Source organism: Maylandia zebra, linkage group LG17 (genome assembly GCF_041146795.1).
Source record: "Maylandia zebra isolate NMK-2024a linkage group LG17, Mzebra_GT3a, whole genome shotgun sequence".
Lineage (NCBI taxonomy): Eukaryota > Metazoa > Chordata > Actinopteri > Cichliformes > Cichlidae > Maylandia > Maylandia zebra.
Window position 1 is genome coordinate 6,039,969 of NC_135183.1, and position 12,127 is coordinate 6,052,095.

Sequence of the window (12,127 nt, forward strand, 5' to 3'; positions counted from 1 at the left end):
AAAAATTGAGAGGGCCTGTCATCCCCTCAGTCTGAATGGGTGCGATGCTTGTGGTGTAGAGCAAATCATAATCAGTCCTGGCCAGCATCAGAGAACCGCAGCCGTGTTGACACTGGCACCGAGGTGCGAAGAAGTGAAACCAAAATCCAGGGTTTCTCAATACAGCACACAAGTTCACAGTCTCAGTAAGAGTCTATTGTGACCAAAAACAGCACATGCACTATGCTGCGGGCTGGGGGGTTTAATGGGCGAGTGGTTTTGAAATGGCGGGCCTGCATATCTCTCTGAACTAACAGGACACTTTTTTGCACCTCGTTTCAGAGTTAGCATGCATTTGGGGTTTTGTTAATATCAAATAAGGCAACCGGTTAGCCAAACAGCATGTTCACCTTCTTCCTGAAGTTAAGAAATAACGTTTGTATGCTGAATGCGACTCTATCGCCAGGGGTTGCTAGCATGATGACATAAATAAAGGAAGCAGCTACCTCGGCTTTGTCCAACACCACAGATTCACATTTTATATGTTGATTGTGTTATCTGTAAAACTGCTAAAGTGATTTAAAAACAAAAACCAGATTGTAGGGTTGCAGGAGGTTATGTGTGGTGCTTTCTGGGAGTCCTGAAGGCAGTTGATACATTTCAGTGTTTTCAATGGACTAAACAAACAGTTTGGATTTTGTTTACTTTGGACAGCAGCAGGCTATGGGGCGCCGTTTGTAAACTGAAACATGCCGAAATTAACAGCAACATTTTTCCACATTTAGCTCTAAATCTTACAAAAACATGTTTTTTCGAGTCATTTTTTACAACATTTAGTAAAATATTTGTAACTTTTCATATTTAAAACAGGATTTTAAATGTTAAATCTAAATGCTAAATGTTAAATCTAAATGTTAAATGTTAAATCTAAATGCTAAATGTTAAATGTAAATATTATATTTAAATGTAAATGTTAAATGTTAAATGTAAATATTATATTTAAATGTAAATGTTAAATGTTAAATGTAAATATTATATATAAATCTAAATGTTAAATGTTAAATCTAAATGTTATATATAAATCTAAATGTTAAATCTAAATATTATATATAAATCTAAATGTTAAATGTTAAATCTAAATGTTATATATAAATCTAAATGTTAAATGTTAAATCTAAATGTTATATATAAATCTAAATGTTAAATGTTAAATCTAAATGTTATATATAAATCTAAATGTTAAATGTTAAATCTAAATATTATATATAAATCTAAATGTTAAATGTTAAATCTAAATGTTATATATAAATCTAAATGTTAAATGTTAAATCTAAATGTTATATATAAATCTAAATGTTAAATGTTAAATCTAAATGTTATATATAAATCTAAATGTTAAATGTTAAATCTAAATGTTACGGAAAACTAAATATTTAGCTAATATGCAAATTTATTGTACGGGTCAACGGAAATACCAAAATAAAAGCTTCAAGAAAACCTCCTGCGCTAAAGTGTGCCGGTCGCGGTCAGGTTCTGTGTTTGCGCTCCTCTTACGGTCACTTTTGACTGCCATGAGCTGCTTCGACTATTCCCTACCAGCATGTTCAGCGATTTAGCTGAAAACATTGGAAGAGCCGTTTTGTCGGCCATCCAACGATTCAGCGGTAATGCACCCTCGACCTCACAAACGCCGCAGCACTTGGTAAGTTTATTGTATAGCATTTTGGACGGGTTGATAGCAGTGTTAGCAAAACTAGCAAAGCTAAATTACTTAGCTAGTCCTCAATTATTTCTCTCAGTCAGAACATGGTATGAAATGTTTAGGTGGAAACTAGCAAGCTAACTTCCTGTTAAAGCAATGTTAACAGTTTTTGATATTCACGCTGTTGTTATTTTAAATAAATATGTAGGCCAATAAGTACAAAATCCAGAGAGCTACACAACATGGGACGGTTCATTTACAAAGAAGTGGACAATTTTACAGAGCTTCATTAACTCTTCCAGTCACATATCCTGAAAAGGTTGAGTTAAATTGATTGTCCCCGGTGAATGGGAGGTGTCTGTTTACCTCGGAGATTGAGTGGCAGTCCACAGAGAAAAACGTTGGTCAGATCTGTCTTCATCTAATCCCAGCTAACTGAATTTTGTGTTTCTTCAGTGTTTGGCGGCATGATGTCGAGGATGTGCCGCTTCCCAACCACTGATGGGAACCACCTACGAGTGCTGGAGCAGATGGCTGAGAGTGTCCTGTCTCTAAACGTTCCCAGACAGCCTTAGATGTAAACTGGGATGGTTTGCATCAAAGAGTGAAGTTGCAGGAAGGACAGTGAGCACCTTCAAGTCAAGGGCCGTGGTCTTCAGCAAAGAAAGAGCAGAGTCCTGTCTCCAGGTCAGGGATGACTCGCTGCATCAAATGGAGAATTTTGGTACCTCAAGGTCTTATTATTGGCTTCCTGTTAAATCCAGAATTGAATTCAAAATCCTGCTCCTCACATACAAGGTCTTAAATAATCAGGCCCCATCTTATCTTAATGACCTTGTAGTACCATATCACCCTATTAGAGCACTTCGCTCTCGCTCTGCAGGCCTACTTGTTGTTCCTAGAGTATTTAAAAGTAGAATGGGAGGCAGAGCCTTCAGTTTTCAGGCCCCTCTTCTGTGGAACCAGCTTCCAGTTTGGATTCGGGAGACAGACACTATCTCTACTTTCAAGATCAGGCTTAAAACTTTCCTTTTTGCTAAAGCATATAGTTAGGGCTGGACCAGGTGATCCTGAATCCTCCCTTAGTTATGCTGCAATAGACGTAGGCTGCCGGGGGATTCCCATGATGCATTGAGTTTTTCCTTTCCAGTCACCTTTCTCACTCACTATGTATTAATAGACCTCTCTGCATTGAATCATATCTGTTATTAACCTCTGTCTCTCTTCCACAGCATGTCTTTTATCCTGTCTTCCTTCTCTGACCCCAACCGGTCGCAGCAGATGGCCGCCCCTCCCTGAGCCTGGTTCTGCCGGAGGTTTCTTCCTGTTAAAAGGGAGTTTTTCCTTCCCACTGTCGCCAAAGTGCTCATAGGGGGTCATATGATTGTTGGGTTTTTCTCTGTAGCGCCTTGAGGCGACTTTTGTTGTGATTTGGCGCTATATAAATAAAATTGAATTGAATTGAATTGAATTATTCACAAATGAAGGGAGAACAGAGCGGGAGGTTGACAGACAGATTGGGGCTCTGTTGTTTTGAAGTAAGAGTTAAGCATAAAAGTGAAGCTGTTGATTTATCTGTCAATCTACCTCCCCACCATCAACTATGGTCGTGAGCTTTAGATAGTGACAGAAAGAATGAGATGGCAGATATAAGTGACAAAATAACCCTTCTCTGAAGGGTAGGCAGCCTTTGCCTTTGTGATAGGATGAAGAGTTCAGTCATTGGGGAGGCATTTGGATTAGAGACACTGCTCCTTCACATCGAAAGGAGGCAGCTGATGTGATTCTGGCATGTGATTTGGATGCCTTCTGGACACCACCTGCATGAGGTGTTTTAGGCATGTCCTGGAGGTAGGAGGCCCCAGGGCAAACCGAGGGCTCGGTGGAGAGATTACATTTCACAGTTGGCTTGGAAATAATTCAGTTTTCCCCCAGATGAGCTGGAAGAGGTGGCTGGCAAAAGGGAGGTCTAAGTTTCTCTCCTTAGATTGACCAAACCCATGACTTTGAACGTGGATATATAGGACAGGGAGGATAAATAAAAGGATGTTACATTAAACCAGTGGTTTCCAAACCTTTTTTTTTTTTTTTTTTTTTTTTTTTTGCTAGGCCCCTGTTTGTTTTACAAGAAAATCTTCGCAGCCCCCTGGCACAAACACATTCTCAAACCACACACAGCCATTTATTGTTTTCAAACTCCACTGCAGTTTCTTTCACACCTCAAACCTTTAAAAAACCAAAAGCAAACAAATAAAAGTAAACTACAATAAATTAAAGGTTGGAACAAAATAAACTAATACCATCTTTATTTTAAGCGTAGTTGTTTCATTCCCCGTTTGTAAGAATAATTTTTCAAAACATGCCTCTCTGTGCAAAGTGGGTTTAAAAACATAAAACGTGATTTGGACAGGGGAAATGGGTTTTGGTTTAGACACAAATACATATGATTTAAAAAAAATCTTCTTGTGATCACACATACTTCTTTTTGTGCCTCTAAAACATCCTCGTTTGTCTTTCCAGAACAGACATATGATGTCGTAACTGTCGGAGCACCGGCCTCTCACTGCCAGGGTTTCTAAAAATGGCGTTCTGAGGAAGCTCATCCAGAAGTTTGAGGAAGCAAAGAAACAGTAAGTTGAGAGTAAAGTCGGGCGTCACATTAGGGCTGGGCGATATGGCCTAAAATCCATATCGCTGTATAATTTGAAGCACGTGCGGTAATGATATATATCGGGAAATATTCTTTTCTTCTGTATAACATATTTTCCACACTATATGGCACACTTAATTAATTTTCTCAAAAATCGAAAGAGTGCCTGTGTATGAATTCTGGTTGTGCTTACTGACCTCGAACCGATTTTGGCGTGCAGACATCTGTTAAAAAATGTTTTAGTACTACTTTGGTAAGCTGCACTGCTTGATGGATTGTCAGAGCATTACGGCTGCCGTAGTGAGGAGCTTCATGGAGTAATCTGGGTCCAAAACTCCGTGGGCTTCAGCTCCCAAAGTCGGATGAACACTGAGAGTTAAAAACGGTCTAAATTCTTTCATCTTTAATAAAATCATCAACCTTGCTGCTTTACCAGGTGTAACAATTAAGTTTAACATCCATGCATCAATGAAAACAGAATTTATTAAATTTAACGGAGTTACAAGTTAACAGGAAGTTAGCTTGCTAGTTTCCACCTAAACATTTCATACCATGTTCTGACTGAGAGATTTTTTAAACTAATTAAAACGTACAGCTCTGCTACCACTTCCAACATAAATGAAGACAGAAAAGTAAACAGCAGTGGCGTTTGCAGGGTTACTGAAGTTGGACTACCTGGTATATAATGTTGTGCTACGTGATTGCTAGCGACACAGGTTTGTTAGCATAACATTAGCACAGTGAAGCTGGAGGATGAACGCCAGCTTCACTTTTTTCCACTTGATAAAAGTTAACGTGAGGGATTCTGGTGGTTAGGGACAAATGCAATGGCATAGCGATGACCTCTGCTCCTGTTTTGGGTTTTTATATTTTGCTTTATTCGTCTTGTGATTTGTATTTAAACAGTCGTTTTTGGTCATCTTGTTTCTTCAATTTCTGCATTAATACTTCAGTTCCCATTTTATGGCTTCCTCTTAATTTTGCTTTTGTTACTTTTCCAATCAGCGTAAATGAGGAGGAATGGTGAGTCCTTGCACTGCTTTGCTTGTTTTCATTTGACTGAACTAACTTCATTAGAGTTATTTGATATTGTATTTTGCACTATCCTACTGTATATTACTGTAATAGTAGTATTCTTATTGTATATATGGTATATCTTATTCCTCTGTTCCTCTGTCTCTCTTGCTGCATTGAGTATGTGTATGACTAAAGAATTTCCCTCAGGATAAATAAAGTTCTTCTTATCTTATCCTTAAGATTTGTACAACAAAGTATTTTCAGTTTTAAGCTGGAAGAATGGGGTTTTGCACAGCTTATCATGTTAATGCAAGGAAAAAAGGGCACGTAGCGCATCGGTGATGTGTTCACTAATATAGAACTAAAATGTGTGTTACCTTAAAATGAGCAAATCCTTTGTCACAAAGTTGTATATGAATACTGCTCATTGTATAAATTCAGTCATTTTAAAGTCTATCAAAAACAAGTCAAATCCTGACAATATTAATGAGACGTTTCTAAAATTCTTCTACACAGATGGTCTGAATTTGTGAAGCGAGTGGTATCGCTCTCCGTCCCCGGCAGTCGGCTCCTCCTTGTTTTTTCTAAGCCACGATTAGGCTCGTTGAGAGCAGGCATGTGCATGCAGACAGTGTTTGTTTTTACATCTGGTGGGTAACGTCCCTCCCTATATTTTTGGAACAGTACCTCTGAAGCTTGATTTAGATTTCTGCAGGAAATTTACGTTCTAACTTCAGATGTAACACCTCTTAACACTAAACCGGTCCATTCCACACTGTTGTTTCCAGTTACAGCGTATATTTCCTGCTGAAGCATATTTCAGGCATAAGACAGAAACATTACAAAAATATACACCTGCAGGCCACTCTATTGTCTTTATTTGACTAAATGCACTAAATTGCTGCCACAAGCTTTTGAACACATGTACCTAATAAAGTGGCTGGTGCGTGTAAGAGTATCCTCAGTCCCAGCTTGGATAAAGACGTGTCTGTGTGTCTTTGTTCCCTGCAGTAGTGCCCTCTCCAGCTCAGTCATCATCCACATACCCCAGGACACTGTCCGAGCCAAAGAGATCATCGCCCACGTCAACACGCAGAAGACTCAGGTCAGCTATTATGCAGAGGCTATCTCAAGCTGCCAAAGACCAATCGCTCGCCAGTCTGGCTGACAAGGTACTAAAAGTGTTTGACGTTACGTGGGGACGCTTCATATTTCATTCATACCCTCTTCCTTTCAGACCCGTCAGCTGGTGACAGTGTGCGGCTGCAAGCTGCTAGCTTCAGCTATTTAGGCCCTGAACGCAGTACGGGGCGAGTACATCGCAACCAAAGCTTCTCCTTCCGCTGAGTCTGAACAAGTAGTGCTCCGCAATGACCAGGATACGCTGAGAGCAAAGTACAGCGGTCACAACAGCCAGTCGTCACTGCACGTGGACTGGCACGAAGAGGAGTGGGTGAGTTGATCAGCAGTTATTGGCTGTTTTCTGATTCCAGATTTTTTTATTTCTTTAGCATGAGAACAGACAAGCTTAGTTTCTTGGCACACATTGTGGATACAGCTTAATATCTTAACTAGACTCTGAACTCTGTTTTTCTTTTCTTGTTGCTTCTTCTTCTTCTTGAGTCATCCCTCTCATGTTGATTTCCAGCTCAGGTCACTCCTTACTTTTAAGAAGTTGGAGGATTCGTGAGCAGATTTTTCCTTCACCATATCAGCCGACTTTATTCTAGAGAAAATACTCTTAAATGACTCTTCTTTAAAAAGTGTTCAGTGTTTTATGTCTGGTCCGTGTGTCATCTTTGTCTTTACAATGTTGCAGCAATACTGTAGTAATGATATGATATGATATACCTTTATTAGTCCCACAAGGGGAAATTTAAATGTTGGTTTAGTGTAAGCTCAGCTTTTTAACTAATGTAAGAAGTGTTATGACTGACTCGTTTTTAATACCTAAATCTGGCCTCAGTGCACAAACCTAAATGAATCGGTACATATGAAAGCGCCCAAGTCACAAGCTGTGTTCAAGGACATGGATAAAACAAAAAGGTTCAAATTTGTGCACAAAAACCCCACAAATCAGTGTCACTGTTTTAAAATCTGCTGCGAGACCGCTCTAAATGTCAGCTTTTTCTTTACGTAAAGACTGGGGTCTGTAACATATCAGCTCGTTTCTTATTTATTAAAGAACATGCCTGACACCAGGCTTTTGAGTTAACGGCTCCATTAGATCTCTGCAAGTATTTTTAAGTATTTTTAGGTTCTTTCCAGCAGGATTTGTGGCTAGTTCTGGAGCTTGACCCTAAAAGATTTCAGTGTGTCGGTGCTTCTGCTTTCCCTGTTGTCCTTCTGTTCCGTCTTTTTTTCTGTTTCTGTCAAATTTAAAAACAACTGCACTCTGAAATACACACTCTTTGCAAGATGTTGTCTAAACTAGTGGTTGGAAGGCATATTTGTGTTTGGTCTCTGATGGTTTATTTACACTTTTTGCAGGCCACGCCCACGGACTACAGAGCCACGATGAGCAACAAAGCCAAGAAGTCTATGGACTTCCTGCTGATGCAGGACACCGCCCCGACGATAGCCACGGACGTGTCACTGCAGTACCGCCTCGACATCGTCTTCTGCCAAACGGTCACCTACACATATTTTAATTATTGAATGTCTGAGCTGATGCGTTTATCCTGCAGTGACTCAGAGTGAAGGAGAAGGCCAAGAAGAAGTGTAAATATCATAAAAGCAAGGAGTTCAGAGCTCTACGACTTAGTGTCTTTATGGTATTTATGTGTGTAATGGAGACCAGGGGTTCCATTACCCTTACTTGTATTTTTATTAATTGACTGACTGATTTGTATTTAAAAACCATAATGAAGAAAAACACACACTGGTTGATTGTGATCTTTATTAGGTTTTTTGGGTTGTTATTTAAGTGACTCGTGAAAGGTGAAGAGACAGGGGGACTGGCCATCCTACCTGTGTCAGGAAAAGAACCCGTGTTAGAGCTGTTCACATTTAAACATTTGTCTATAACCTAAATTAGTTGTTTATGTAAAAAGAGAAGTGTTAACAGTACTCACTTTGTAAAGAGTAAAAGCAGCTCAGTCACCTGCTTATGAGCTCCTGGAGCAAACCAATGTGCCAGGCTAGGGGAGTGTGTGTTGGAGTGATTTTGTTAAAAGTTGTCATTATTGTGCTTGGACCTTGTCTTAAACTGTATGTTCAGATATTTTTCTGTTCCTCCCCCACATGTAGGATGTTGGGGATGTTACTAGCTATAGTTTTCAACTGCAGGCACAATCTATGTAAGATTCTGGTTTCCTTATTTGGTAAGGAATGTTCACTTCCTGCCCTTTACAGTATGGGCTCACCATGTAAATGGTGGACTGTTAAAGAGGTTAAGCCATATACGAGGTTGAGGGGAGATGCCCTTTTATGACTAGAGATGCGGTTAAAACGTTTGTAACCAGGAAGTCACGTATACAGACACACACACACACACACACACACACACACACACACACACAGTGCCTTAGCTTTTACCACACAACATATGGGGTTTACAATGGGCGGTTGTGTAACTGTTTTCATTCAATAAAAGGCTGGAGTTGGAGTTGTCTGAGTTTGGGTGTAGAGCTTGCAACTCTGAGAATCTGACCAGGCTTCCCCTGCACAAGTAAAAACCAATCGAACTCTGATTGTCTTACTTTGTTCTGAGTCAGCGAGGGCTGAAACCTAACTGTGTGGTTAAGGTGTTTTAATGCAGCGGTCCCCAACCGCCGGGCCACGGACCGTCGTTTGGTCGAGAGATGAGGCTCGGGTGTGAAATGTATGGTTTTCAGAGTTTTTATCGTTATTTTGTTATCGTTTTTATCGTTAACTCTGTTTTCCTGGGTCTTTCACGTGTGTTATGAATAAATCTTTTTTTCCGGTACCGGTACTAGTTTTATTTTGTTGTATTTATCTGTGACACCTTAAAGGCCGGTCCATGAAAATATTGTCGGGCATAAACCGGTCCGTGGCGCAAAAAAGGTTGGGGACCGCTGTTTTAATGTATATAGAAGAGACTGAAGTTTATATGTTAATGAATTATTTATAGGACTTGTTCCAAATCTTCATATGTCTATGATGTGCTATATCAGCCCATTCTCACTCCCGAGGCGTAACATGTCGACGTTTTGTCACGTCCCGCAGCGTTCCTGAGGAACGCGAAAGGAGACCTTCGGCGTTCTTATGGTACGCGGCGGGCTATGGCTGGAATCCAGTGCAATGACGCTCCCGCGGTAATAGACGTTCCAGCCCTGTATTCCAGCCCTAAACCTAACCTTATCCCTAGCCCTGACCATAACCTTATTCCTGACCTTAACCAGGACTTTAATGATGTTAAATAGCGTGTTTCTAAGCGATTTGAAGAAAAAGAGCAAACATGTGTAGATTCAGTCCAGACGGTTCTCATATTTCCTCTTTTTTCCGAGGTCGTAATTTAGGAACGTGGTGGGTAGCCAAAAACGTAATATGGTGACGATTTGTCACCTAGCGTAAAATGTTACGCTTTGGGAGTGAGAACGTGTTGGTTATATTGTAGTGGTTTTCTTATGGGGAGGGTTTTGTTTTCCTTTGGTTTGCTGACCCCCAGACTTGGTCTATTCCAGATGCTCACCTGAATCAGGTAGAGTATAACAGGAAGCCATTTGCTTTTCAGAAGGGTTGGATTCTTTGCTGTATCACCATGTGTTCTCATTAATAAAGTACATTTTACTCCAGTCTCGTGCTATTTTAGTGGAAGTGACCCATGACCGTCGGCCAAAACTGACAATATGACTATTAAAAGTCTGAGTAATACTGTAATTTTCTGCTGCTCATTCCTGTGCAACATCCCATTTGGCCTCCCGTCATATTTCTTTTCAAGATTTTCTTATTTAATCACTAGTGTACATATATTTATATTTATAGATACATATATATTTAGTCATCTTTTCTCTTTTACCACGTCTCTCTAATATTTTGCTCTTTACTATTTTTCTATTTTTTATTTTATTATATTTTATTATATTTCTACTGTACCATGCTGCTGAGTGACTGCTGCTCGTCAAACACATTTCATTGCAATGTTGACCCTGTGCTAACTTGCATATGACAAATAAAACTGAAAACAGTAAAGGCAAAGGGAACACATCAAGTAAGGATTTCACACTCCCACTCACAACGGCACTTTCAAAGCATAAAGCCAAATATTTCAAAATTTCATTTTGAGGCATTTTAAAAATGAATGTGTTTGAGTTTCATTGCTCCAAAGCAATGTTTTCATATAAGCAAGACAACAACCAGTTTGCAACCATGTAAGTACAGTCCTCTATTGTAAACAGACATGTTGGCAATCTGTCTGCGTTTATAAATTAGACAACAGTTATTTGCAGATCTTCATCAATCTGCCTGAGAGTGATTGCAGTCGGTCTGAGTTGGACTGCAACTGTTTTGAGTCAGGTTGCCTCCAAGGAGGCAGTTTATTATTTTCCTTTCCTAGTTGGAGAGATGGCTGTTGTTTTGTTTTTACTGTAGTGTGCTGGGCCATTAATGGCTCAGGGGCTGCAGCGTATCCGCGCCAACACCTAAGGCCAACGTGGAATCACCGGTCAGACTAACATAAAGAAAAAATCTGTTAAATTACACATTTGTATTCATTAAGTCACAGACAATGAAAACAAGCAGAAATCAAGATGTAATATTTTTATAATTTTATTGATGTTAAATTAAAGTCCCAGCTTAGTTATGTTGTCAGTGCAAGTCACTTCAATCTGTATAGCACCAAAGGAAACAATGGTGTTTTCAAGGTGCTTCACACTGTAAGGTAACAACTTACAGTATTAAAAAGAAAACCCCAAAAGAACAAACCCCTCTGAGCAAGCACGAGGCGACAGTGGGAAGGAAAAACTCCCTTTTAAGAGGAAGAAACCTTCGACAGAACCAGGCTCAGGGCGGGGTGGCCATCTGCCGCGACCATTCCTGGGGATTTCAAAAATGACTTGATCTGATCTAAATGTAAAACTAGCTAATTTAAAGTGTCCAGTGAGTTTTAGAAAATATCTTGCTGTTGATATCACGATGTCACTATAAAGGGGAAACTTTGTTTCCTCCCTTAAACCTCCCAAAAAATGCACGCACCGATGAGAAGCACTTAGATATGCAACTTGGTTCTGTGAATAGCTTTCTTTTGAAAGTTTTAACAATATCTTCATCAAGATCTTGGACGTTTAATTGCCAGAATGTCACAATAACCGCTGCATGCTTCCATCTTTTACAGAGGGATTTGAAAACCCTCTCGCTGAGTTTCTTGAACTTCTCTGGGGGGATTTTGTCGTATTCTTCCCTGATTTCAGTCCAGATTTTCATGGTAAGCCGGTTGGAGATAGCTTCAGCATTTTCAATGCTGAAGACTGTGCCTGATTTTTTTGCAACCTGGGAAATCAGTCCTTCCACAAAGCTTTCCACTGAAAGTCTGCATCTTTCTTTCTTTTCATATGATTCCAGTCTATCGATAATTGTTACTGCCAACAGGTGTTCTTGGAATACTGAAGTAGTTATGATATTAAATATTGGTTGTCCCATTAAATTCATTGAATCCTCCTCCCCACTCCTCCCCACTGATATTAGTGACAATTTATGTAATTTGTCACAAATATCAGTGAAAATGGCATTAGCAATGCAGTCAAAATAATTCTGCACTTTTCGGTCTACATGCAAATCCATCCACTTGAATTTGTCCAAGAGTAGATCCAACAAACGTT

The 12,127-nt window shown here is 39.6% G+C and overlaps 1 long non-coding RNA gene across 9 annotated transcripts; it reads left to right on the forward strand.

Moving 5' to 3' along the window:
* Positions 1–1,496: 1,496 nt before the first annotated feature.
* LOC112436269 (uncharacterized) lies at positions 1,497–10,105 on the forward strand. 9 transcript variants are annotated; one of them, XR_013093719.1, is made up of 7 exons: positions 1,497–1,681; positions 2,138–4,311; positions 5,337–5,354; positions 5,865–5,998; positions 6,360–6,520; positions 6,586–6,801; positions 7,839–10,105. It is a non-coding gene; the product is annotated as an uncharacterized LOC112436269 (long non-coding RNA). The 9 variants fall into 9 exon arrangements; XR_003025012.2 differs by lacking the exon at positions 5,865–5,998; XR_013093717.1 differs by lacking the exon at positions 5,337–5,354.
* Positions 10,106–12,127: the final 2,022 nt, after the last annotated feature.